This window comes from Elephantulus edwardii, unplaced genomic scaffold (genome assembly GCF_000299155.1).
Source record: "Elephantulus edwardii isolate Elephantulus edwardi_28Jun2011 unplaced genomic scaffold, EleEdw1.0 scaffold00226, whole genome shotgun sequence".
Taxonomy (NCBI): domain Eukaryota; kingdom Metazoa; phylum Chordata; class Mammalia; order Macroscelidea; family Macroscelididae; genus Elephantulus; species Elephantulus edwardii.
In genome coordinates, this window is record NW_006399976.1 from 1,457,975 (window position 1) to 1,468,391 (window position 10,417).

At 44.3% G+C, this 10,417-nt stretch overlaps 1 pseudogene; it reads left to right on the forward strand.

Moving 5' to 3' along the window:
* LOC102864541 overlaps positions 1–8,170 on the forward strand; it is a 31,993-nt pseudogene extending 23,823 nt beyond the window's left edge.
* Positions 8,171–10,417: the final 2,247 nt, after the last annotated feature.

Here is a 10,417-nt window from a genome sequence, read left to right on the forward strand (position 1 = left end):
TACCATGACCCCTTCTAAACCCAGCCTGGACTTCTGGCAGTTCTCTGCTGATGTACTGTTCCAGTCATTTTTGGATAATCTTCAGTAGAATCTTTTTAAGAGGGTTGTCCTACTAAGTATTAACTATGTTATGGACTGCTAAGAGAACAAATAGGTCTGTCCTGGAGAGGGTAACACCAGGATGCTTGTTGGAGGTAAGGATTCTGAAGTTCCTTCTCACATACTGTGGCCATGTTGCCAGAAAGGATCAGTCCTTGGAAAGGGACATCATGTTTGGAAGGGTGGAGGGACAGCGGATGAGAGGAAAACTTTGCATGAGATGGATTGACTCAGTGACTAGGGTCATGCGGGTAGGTGTGTCAGAGACAATGATGTTGGGTCAGGTCAGACCAGGGTTCAGGGCTGTTGTACATAATAGGGTCACTATGAATCACAAGCAACTTGATGGTACATAACAACAACCAGTAGTATCTCTTATAACTCTAATCTACTGCCAGCAATAATTCACTACTCACGAGAAGGGAGGTTAACTTCAGGGACTGTTCAACTAATGAGTATTGAATGAATATTGGAAAGTGGGGAGAGGGGATGCAGCTAGTTCAAAGGTTGGTAAACTCTTTATGTAAAGGCATAGACAGGAAATATTTTCAACTCTGTGTGCCAGATACTCTCTGACACACTACTCAGTTCTACCATTAGTGGGGAAAAGCAGTCACAGACAATGTATCAATGAATGAATGTGCCTTGTATCAATAAAACTTTGTGTACAAAAACAAGTTGTTGTTGTTGTTATGTGCCATTGAGTTGCCTGCAACTCATAGTGACCCTATGCACAACAGCCCTGAAACCTGCTCTATCCTGTGCCAATATTATTGTCTCTGACACACCTACCCCCATTACCCCAGTCACCTCATCACGGGTCTTCCTCTCCTGCACTGTCCCTCCACCCTCCCAAGCATGATGTCCTTCTCTAAGCACTGGTCCCTCCTTGCAACATGTCCAAAGTATGTCAGACAAAGCTTCAGAATCCTTGCCTCCAAGGAGTAGCCTGGTTTCACCCTCTCCAGAATGAACCTGTTTGTTCTCCTAGCAGTCCATGGTATATCCAATACTCTTCTCCGGCACCACAGCTCAAAGACATCTATTCACCTTCTATCATCGCTAGTCATTGTCCAGCTTTCTGATGCATAACAAGTGATTGCAAGGACCATGGCCTGTATCAGGCACACCTTAGTCTCCAGACTGACATCCTTGCTCTTCAGTACTTTGGAGAGAACTCTGACAGCAGACTTTCCCAATGCAATTTGTCTTTTTAATTTGCTGGCTGCTGGTACCAAGAGTGTTGATTGCAGAGCCAAGCAAATTGAAGCTATTGACAATCCCAGTCTAAAAAAACAAGTAGAGGGCCAAATTTGGTCTGTGCTTTATAGTTTGCTAACCCTTGACCTAGTTCAATTTCAAAAGATATTTGTGTGGGATAACACGGCAAGTTAGGGGAAGAGTCTGTACTCAATGCTCCAGTCTGCCACCCTCTCTGGGTCTTCACTTGAACTTCTCAGCGAGCTTCTGTAGGCTCAATTAGGGCCTTATTTCCTCTGCTAATTTGGAGTGGAACTTTCCCCAGATGCCTGCAGGCTAGTGCCAGTGAGAAGGTCAGATGTAAAGGCAGTAAAAACTTCTCATGCTTCTGGAGTTTTGCCTGGGAACCACAGAAGCAGGACAGGCACTTACTTTTGCTCAGCAAATGCCCGGGACCAGGTTGGGCTTCACTCTTTTCCTGTGTGTGTTTAAAAAAACAACAACAGGGAGGGGTTTGTGCGGGGAGAAGGGTGCAATAATGAATGAATGGAATTCCAAAATCTCTGTAGATGTTCATTGAAATGAAAAATAAACAAACTAAATTAATAAAACAACAACAACAACAACAAACCCCAAACCCATTGTTACTGAAATGACCCTGACTCATGGTGACCACGTGTCACTGAGAGAAATTACTCCTTAGGAATAGCTTGGCTATAATAATTATGGGAATGGAATCTCAGAACACTTAATTATACTATTCAAAATCTATACCTTGGCCAAGAAGGTGTTGTCTGAACATAGCAAGGAATACTGTGTGGCTTAAAATTTGGAAAGGTGTGTATCAGTGCTCCAAACCTATTCAGTCTGTATGCTGAGCAATTCATTCAAGCCGGACTTTATGAACAAAAGAGTAACATCGGGATTGGGCGAGGGTTCATCAACAACCTGTGTTATGCAGATGACACAACCTTGCTTGCTGAAAATAAGGTGGACCTGAAGTGCTTGCTGCAGAAGATCAAGGACTGTATGTAGCCTTCAATATGGATTGAAGCTCAGTAACAAGAAAACAAAAATCCTCACCACTAAACCAATAGGAAGCACCATGATAGACCGAGAAAAGTTTAAAATTGTCGGCGATTTCATCTTGGTTAAATCCACAGTCAACACCCTAGATACCAAGAGTCAGGAGGTTGGTGGATGTATAGAATTGGGATAGTCTGTTATCAGGGGCCCTTCCAAATTACTGGGGAGTGATGATGTCACTGTAAAGACCAAGGTGTGCCTGGTTCAAGCCACAGACTTTTCAACCATCTGCTACGCATCTGAGAGCAGGACAATGAATAAAGATAGAGGCGAAGTTATTCCTTTGATTTGTGGTGTTGGAGAGGAGTGCTGAATTTCCTATAAACTAGCAAATTTTTTTTAAAAAAGGATAGGTCCTAGAGAAAGAGCAACCAGCATGTTCCTTGGAGGCAAAAATGGTAAAGCTTTGTCTCATATATTTTGGAAATGTTGTTGTTAGGTGTGAGCCAGATGGAGAGACTATAGAGAATCCCTCCTCACCCCTGTTTCTCCTTTATCTCCTCCTCCTCCATCTCTCCCTTCTCTTCTTCCTTTCACTTCTTCTCCCAACTTACACAAGAAAACAAAGTTGCTGTTGACTATCTATCTGTCCACTCACAGAGAGCCCATGTATTATAGAGTTGTGTTCATAGGGTTTTTGTGGCTAAAACAGGAGCTTGGGTGGCACAAGTGATTTGTGCTCAGACCACTAACCTGAAGATTGACAATCTGCACCCACTCGGCAGCACCGCAGAAGAAAGTTCTGGTGATCTGTTTCTCTAAAGGTTACATCCAGCCCAGCAACAACAGCAAAGATCTACAGGGAGGTTATGGACAGACTGAAACTCTTATTCACTGTTGGTGGGACTGTAAGATGGTACAGCCAATATGGAAGATGGTCTGATACTTTCTCAAAAAGTTAGAAATATTAATACCCTTTGATCCAGCAACTCCTAAAAAATCCAGAGCCACAACTTGAACAGATGTCTGCGCACCTATGTTTAGCGCTGTGTTATTCACAATAGCAAAGAGATGGAAGCAACCCAAGTGCCCATCAACAATGGAACAATGGAATGTACAGAGCTCTTTTGTGGTTACTGTGGTGCTGAGACCATGAGCAGCAGTCTCTCGTGATACCCTCTACGAGGTGGTGGGGCAAGTCCTAAAATGACCAGTGCAAATGCAGAAAGTTTTTGGAAACGGTAAAGCTGCAGATTAATATGAAGAACTATGACCCTCAGAATGACAAATGCTTCTCGGGGACCAGGAGGCTTACGTCCACTCCACACCCCAAGTTCTCAGTGTGTTTTCTTGGGGATCAGCAGCACTGCAATGACGTCAAGGCTGTGGAGATCCTCCACATGGACATTGAAGCGCTGAGAAAACTCAACAAGAATAGAAGTATGTTGCCAAGAAGTAGGATGCCTTTTTGGCCTCTGGATCCCAAATCAAGCAGATCCCAACAATCCGGAGTCCAGGCCTGAATAAGGCTGGCAAATTCCCTTCTCTGTTAACTCACATAGAGAACATGGTGGAAAAAGCAGACGAGGTGAAGTCCGCCATCAAATTCCAGGCGCAAAAGTTCCTGTGTCTGGCAGTGGCTGTTGGCCGTGTGAAGACTAGAGATGATGAACTTGTTTATAACATCCACCAGGCTGTCAACTTTCTGATTTCACTGCTAAAGAATTGTTAAAATGTTTGGGCTTTGTACATTGAGAGCACCATGGGCAAGCCCCAGAGTCTGCACTAAAATACAGATCAATAAGTCTTACTGTTAGTAAAAAAAAAAACAAAAAACCAAAAAAAACACCAAAGATGAATGGCTAGAAATACTATCGTATATCCATACAAAGGAGTATTATTTCAATGCAGCATTGAAAAACAATGAACTCATAAAACATTACACGACAGGGTGAAATATCGAGGATATTATGCTGAGTGAAATATCTCAGTCACGAAAGAACAAATACTGCATAGCACCACTGTTGTAAAATAGGACAGACATTGAGGGGCTTGCGAAGAGAATGAAAAAGAGTAGATAGATAATGAACATTGTAATAGATCAGATAAGGGGAAGAACTGTCTGAAAGAAATATATGATTAGACATACGTATGACAACAATCTGGAACAAGGGATGCACTGTGGCAAGGGCTAGGGGTGAGGAGGGAGGAAGAAAATGCTAAATAGTGAAAAAAACCTTAAAAAGAATATAATTAGTGCCACTAGATTTTTACATGTGAAAAAAATATATAGACAGGAAAACTCTCCCATTCTACTCTGTAGTTCATGGGGTCTGTTTGCATTGGATAGGACTTGGTGGCAATGGGTTTAGTTTTAGGGGGTTTTTAACCCTCATGGGAGCAGATTGCCAGGAATTTCGTCCGTGGTGCCACTGGATGAGTTTGAAGAATCAATCTTTAGGTTAGCCATGAGTGGTACCTGCACCACCAAGGGACCTATGGTATAACTCACACATTAAAATTTAACCTTTCAGGGTACAGTTTTGCAGCTTACAACAAACATGTGCAATCGTGTATCATCACCACAGTCAAGATATAGAATATTTCCATCACTCCCAGTCTCCCTGGAAACCCTGTGGTGAAGCTCTCCTCTCACTCCCAGCCCCTGGCAACCCCCAATCTCTTCCCAGTACTTTTGTTGTTGTTGTTGTTGTTTTTGTTGTTGTTGTTGTGTGCCATCAAGCTGAGTACAATTCATAGTGACTGTACGAACAACAGATCTGAACTCTACCCTGTCCTGTGCCATCTTCACAATCTCTGATACACTGAAGCCCATTGTCACAGTCATGGTGTCAATCCACCTGGTTGAGGGTCTTCCTCTCTTTCATTGGCACTCCACCTTTCCAAGCATGATGTTCCTCACCAACAAAGAGACTCTGTCAGCAACTTGCTCAAAGTAATGAGATGGTGTTTTATCATCTTTGCCTTCAAGGAGCACTCTGGCTGCAGCAGTTTCATCAAGTCAACTGTGACTCATGATGACCCTCTGAACAACAGACGGATGTGCACACCGAGGGTAAAGTACTTTTATAATTATTAAGAATGAGACAGACAATTAGGAATGAGATAAAACAGAGAGCGTAAAGGACAGGGGGCCAGCAGTTCCAACAACTGAAGGGCCTCAAGCGACAACTCTCTGTATTTATTGAGAATCAGGGGAAGTAAATCATAAAGATAATTTTCTTGTAAATGAAGCAGAATTTTTCTCTGTTGTCAACCTAATGCTTCAGCTCAGGAAGGAAGTATTTCACACATATTAACACTCCCTCTGTAGGGAGGCCCTAGCTGTCTCCTGTCTGCAGGAAACAGCTCATTTTCTGTGATCTGTCACAAGAGAAATCCTTAACTTATAATTTTGTAATTCCTTCAACTCCTGAACAAGCATATGTTTTTTGGTTTTTGGGGGGTTTGGGGGGGTTGGTTTGTGTGTGTGTGTGTGTGTGTGCCATCAAATCAGATCTGACCGGTACAGGAGGATATTGTTCCTCCTTCTCCAGCAATGCATCGGGTGGATTCGAACTGTGCACCTCTGGGATTGCAGTGCAGTTTTTTGCCACTAAGCATATGGTTTTTTATATAATACGTGGTATGAAATTTGGCTTGCCATAGATGCAAACCTTGGCCTATCCCACGCCATCTCTCACAGTCTCCATCAAGCTCAAGCCCACCATTGCAGTCATTGTTTAAATTCATCTTATTGAAGGTCTTGCCCTCTTTCTCTCTTCTACTTTTCCAAATAGTTTTGCCTTTTCTAGAATGCCTTATCAATGACATTGCACAGTCTTTTGAGTCTGGCTTCTGGCTGTGAGCAAATGCCTTTGAGAATCAGCCTCGTACCTGCGAGTATCACACAGGCAGGTTCTGTTTCCCTCTCTCGTGGCTGCACCACAATTGTTTATGTGTCCTCTCACCTGTTGGTAGATGCTTGTTTGTAATTTCCTATTTTGAGGAGGTGCAAATAAAGCTGCACATTTTTGTACAAGTTCTTGTGCAGACATATGTTTCCATTTACACACAAATGCCTGGGAGATGAGCTGTTGGGTCACAGGGCAGATACATGTCACACTTTCTAAGAAAATGCTTCACTGTGCAGGAGAGTTCCAGAAGCTCCATGTCCTCCCCAACACTTAGTGTGGTCATCTTTTCAATTTTAGTCATTCTGGTGAAGGGGAGTAGCTGTAATGGCTTAGTGGCAAGCTGTGCTGCAATTCCAAAGGCACACGGTTCGAGGCCACCAGCTACTCCATGGGAGGATGGGCAATCTCCCATGCAATTAACTGCCTCTGAAAACCCGCTGGAGGGTCAGCTATGGTACAGTTCAGTGAATGTGAAGGAGTCCTGCGGGCACTAAAGGGTTAAGCACTGAGTTGCGAACTAAAAGGTTAGTAGTTTGAATCCAGCAGCCTCAATCTAATTAAAAACTAAGGTGAAGCAGGCAGTCTGCTCCTGTGAAGAGGCACAGCCTTGTGAGCCTTACATGATTGTTCTTTTCTGTCTTATTGGGTCAGTATGAGCAGGGATCAACCTGACAGTGCTGGGGGTTTTAGTTTAGTGAGTGTTAAGTGAGACTTGGCAGTACAGTAGTTAAGCACTCAGCTACCAACCAAAAAGGTCAGCAGTTCAAACCCACATAGAGCTCTTTGGGGAAACGCTGTGGCAGTCAGCTTCCATCACTACTGGGCTGCTGTGCTCCGTTCTAGAGGATGGTTGAGTCAGAACAACTCCATGGCAACAGGTGCACTTTCCTGGTTTAGTGAACTGGCTACTGGTATTGAACACCTTTCCATGAGCTTGTTCTTATGCTAATCTTATCTCCCCTGTGTCGATGGGTCCTTTCAAATCTTTCCTTTTTCAATTGGGTTGAAAAGCCATATAAACATTTTACATTAAAAGTAACCATTTTAGCTGCTTCTTCTCTGAGAAAACACCAAATGACGATGATGCCGGTGCAGCCGGTGGGCCTGGAGGCCCTGGGGGCCCTGAGATGGGAGCCTGGGGCTGTTTCCATGGAGGCTTCGGTAGTGGTCTGCGGGATCGGGGCCGCGGCCGTGGACGGGGCCATAGGAGGGGCCACGGAGCTCGAGGAGGCAAAGCCGAGGACAAGGAGTGGCTCCCCATCACCAAACTGGGCCACCTGGTCAAAGACATGAAAATCAAATCCTTGGAGGAGATTCATCTCTTCTCCCTGCCCGTCAAGGAGTCTGAGATTATTGACTTCTTCCTGGGTGTGTCCCTCAAGGATGAAGTATTGAAAATCATGCCAGTGCAGAAGTAGACACTTGCTGGCCAGTTGACCAGGTTCAAGGCCTTTGTCGCCATTGGAGACTATAATGACCACGTTGGCTTGGATGTCAAGTGCTCCAAGGAGGTGGCTACTGCCATTCGTGGGGCCATCATCCTAGCCAAGCTCTCCATTGTCCCTGTGAGGCATGGTTACTGGGGGAACAAGATTGGCAAGCCTCACGCCGTTCCCTGCAAGGTGACTGGGCGCTGTAGCTCTGTGTTAGTACATCTGATCCCTTCACCCCAAGGCACTGGAATCATCTTGGCCCCTGTGCCCAAGAAGCTGTTGATGGCTGGAATTGATGACTGCTACACCTCAGCCAGGGGCTGCACAGCTACCCTGGGCAACTTCGCCAAGGCCACCTTTGATGCCATCTCAAAGACCTACAGCTATTTGACCCCAGGTCTCTGGAAAGAGACGGTGTTCACTAAGTCTCCCTACCAGGAATTCACAGATCATCTTGTAAAGACTCACACCAGTTGCTCGGCAAGAGGAAGATGAGGTTGTCTATTCCTCTGAATGTTGCAGACCGAGGGTAAAGTAATAATGAGACAGACAACCAAGAATGAGATAAGAGAGTAAAGACAGGGGGCCAGCAATCCTGATGACTGAAGGGCTCAAGACTAAAGCATACAGGGTAAGGACGGCTGCGGGAATGTCTTTGCTTCAAATGCATCATCACAAACTTGTTTCTTACTCTTCTTATCTCTTCCCTAAGCCTTTCCAACTCATATTTCCCTTATTATTTCTTCAGGGTCTAAATGCCTAACAGGAGTGTCCTCTTTAAAGGTCTGGTCAGGCTGAACCAGCTCTCATCTAAGGTCTTCTGGTGGCTCCTAGCTTATACCTTCTGCAGAAGGCTGAGAACCTCCTCCTGCCTCCTGAGGTACATCATTTGAAGGCTGGTCTTCTCCAGCCTGAGGCATGTTTTGTGGCATTCTTTCATTTTCTTCACAAGAATTTTACATGTTGAGTATGTACCTATTATTTCTTTTTTAATAAATCCTTTTCCTGCCAGACTTGCGCTACAGGTTAGGCAAGGGGCCTCCAAACACTTAATCTGGTTAAGAAGCAGCAGTGGTGACCCCAAGAAGTGTTTTGGTGTCATTCACTCTCACCTCCTTACTCCAGGGAATGTGTGGCAATTCCATTCTTACACTGACCTTCCAACAGCCTGAAAGAACTCCAGGTACTTTTCTCCTTCCCCAGCCTAACGAAGCTGCTCGAGGTTGACTCTTAAGGAATACCTTAGTCCCTCAGGGTGAATTCCAGTTTGTATTATGCCTCCCTTATATCCTCATATAGCATTTGGTTTATTATTAACATTAAATTTTATATTCAGCTTCCCACACCTGAAGGATCCCGAAAGAGCAGTTCTACCCTGTCAAACTGTGAGTTTGGTTTGAATTTATGGAGTGTAAACACTGGAGCTCTGGTGGTCTAGCCCAGAGGATACTGTGCTGTCAGTCGAAAGATCACACTCCTGGGATGTTAGCCAAAAGGTTGGTATCTGTGTGGTGGTAGCCTGAAAGCTGATTTTTTATTTTAACCATTAGTTAGCCCCTCTGGTCTCCAGCCACCTTAACTGCAGATACAGGTCAGCATGTTCTTACTAATCATCAACAACTGAAGCAGCAAAATAAAGAGTGGTTCTCCATATCCATGTTTATTGTGGCTTTGTTCACAATAGCAAAGAGTTGGAAACAACCTAAGTGCCCATCAACAAATGAATGGATTGAGCAGCTTTGATATTTTCACAAGGGAATACTACGCTGCATTAAAAAACAAGGAGCTCATGAAATATTATTCAAAAAGGGTGACCCTGGAGAACATTACACTGAGTAAAATATTTCAGTCACAAAAGAACAAATACTGCATAGTGCCACTGTTGTAAAACAGGACTGACATCGAGGCTGGGGGAGACTGAGAAAGATGTGGTAAATTATGTATACTGCATTGAAACAGATGAGGGAGAGAACTGTTTAAAAGGGATATTTGATTGGGTATTATGGTTATGACAAGAGTTCAGAATGAAGGTTGCATAGTACAGTGTACTCGAGGTGGGGGCTGGGGGATGAATTGTATACCAATGAAGGAATTTTTCTTTTACTTTTCAAAGAGAAGAGCAAACTAGAGGGGAGGGGTGGGCAGGGAGAAAAATGCAACAAACGAATGAATGGAAATCCAAAATCTCTGTAAATGTTTAATAAAATTAAGTTAAAAAAAAGAGTGGTTCTTGGCACACTCTGGTGGCCTAGTGGCAAGAAGCTGCACTGCAATCCCAGAGGTGCAGTTCGAATCCATCAGATGCTCTGCTGGAGGAGGGACAATCTCCTCCTGTACCAGTCAGATCCAATTTGAAGGTCCACACGAAAAAAATAATTTTTTTTTTTAAAAAAGAGTGGTTCTCATACTGGGCAGCAAGACTTGAGGCGAGAAAGACTTGTGGTCGCAAGACTCTAGTGAGAGTGAGCCTCTGGTGGGGGGGAGACTGGCGCCGCTGTGGACAAACAGTGGCAAGGTGTGACCTGAGGCTTCCTGCATTTGTTAGAGGATGTTGCTGTTCTTGCCTTTGATGATGGAAGGAAGAGCTGTTTGTGGAATTGAAACCAGAGCCTGGACGGAGATGTGCCTTAGGACTCCTGGACTAAACCTGGACTTATTTTGGGTGATATTTTGCCTCCCTCACTCTCCAACTTCCTTCCCTAATAAACCCCATTGTTGGTACCTTAACTGTGAGCCTGTGAG